Below are 1,489 nucleotides of genomic sequence, written 5' to 3' on the forward strand. Positions count from 1 at the left end.
AGTCAATATGCCATCAGATTTCATGGTCGCCTTACTCAACCTCAAGGAAACCATTCCCTTTCAAAACTGTGGCAGCGACGATGTGGCAAGAGCAGAGAAATTTACAGCTAGAGAAAAGGTGAAGATGCAATAAGCGTTTTAAATTTCTGAATGAGTCACTAATTGTTTGACACCAAAGTGACGCCAGGCAGACATCTTTTGTCTGCACAATTTGTGGAAAATGCAGCAGATAAATAAAACCTCCATCACCCTTTTCTGGGCTGCGTAGAGGCGCTCCTGCAGAGCGTCAAAACATAACGCTGTGCTGGAATAAACGGATGGGGAGCTGGATTGATTTGGTAATCCTGCAGCTGGAGGTAATCCAGCGTCGCTGGAGGATATTTCTAATCTATTGTTGTTCATTTTCATTTTATATTCTTTAAATGATTCAAATATTTGACAAGCAATGACAGATGTCAGTGTGTACATGCCTCCCGCTCGACCACAGTCACCGCAGACATCACTGCATGGCTGCTTACGTAAAGACAGATCTAGTGAAGACAGATCTAGTGAAGACAGATCTAGTGAAGACAGATCTAGCAATCTGGGTCAGGTTTAGTAAACTGCACTGTAGCAGGTAAGTCATTACTGTGCATTTGATCCTCCTACTGTTTTAATAGTTCTAATAATCAGCATATATTTTGCAAGTTCACAAAGACAGACAGTAAATGTTTTGCCATTCTCCTCATTTTGCTACTCAATCCTATTTGTACTTTATTTATAGATCAGGTTTTGTTAGAGTTTAGTTTTGGAGTAATGCTTCTTTAAAATAGCTGACATTGATACATGAAATAGGTACATTATTTGAGCTAGTTTTGAGGGAAATCATTTCATGTTAAGGATTCAGGTGCAGATTGTGACGTTTTGACCCAACTCTGTTCATGTTGTACTCTGTACTCTTGTCTCTGAGGTGAGTTAAGCTGTGAATTAATGCAGCATCAAACTCAAGACAAAACTGCCAACAAGACAATGTTTGTGTTTCTATCAATTGTTGTTTATTATAAAATATGTGTTTTCATCTGTGGCATCTTATAGCAAGTGAATTTGAATAGTAAAAAAAGAAAATGCATACATATTTAAATACTTCAAATTATACAAATAAATGCTGTGACAATAAACAGCCGTTGCTCATAAATAACAAAATTACATCCATGAATTTAAATTATCAACTAATTAAATTATATCACATTAAAATATATCACACAAAGGAATTGACAGATTTGAAAGTCAAGTTGTGCTGAAACGTCATGACAACTAAAACTTCTTTTCACTGCTTCAGTTCTTTGCTGAGTTGATATGAACAACATGGACGGCAGCTGACAGGAATCTGAATGTGGAGCATTTAAAACAAATTACTGAGATGTTGCTGCTCCTGTTGCTGATGTTGCTGCAGTAGTTGTGGTTGCTGCAGTAGTTGTGGTTGCTGCAGTAGTTGTGGTTGCTGCAGTAG

The sequence above is a fragment of the Poecilia latipinna genome, unplaced genomic scaffold, assembly GCF_001443285.1.
Source record: "Poecilia latipinna isolate Pla-1442-1.1 unplaced genomic scaffold, P_latipinna-1.0 Scaffold193, whole genome shotgun sequence".
Classification (NCBI taxonomy): Eukaryota; Metazoa; Chordata; class Actinopteri; order Cyprinodontiformes; family Poeciliidae; genus Poecilia; species Poecilia latipinna.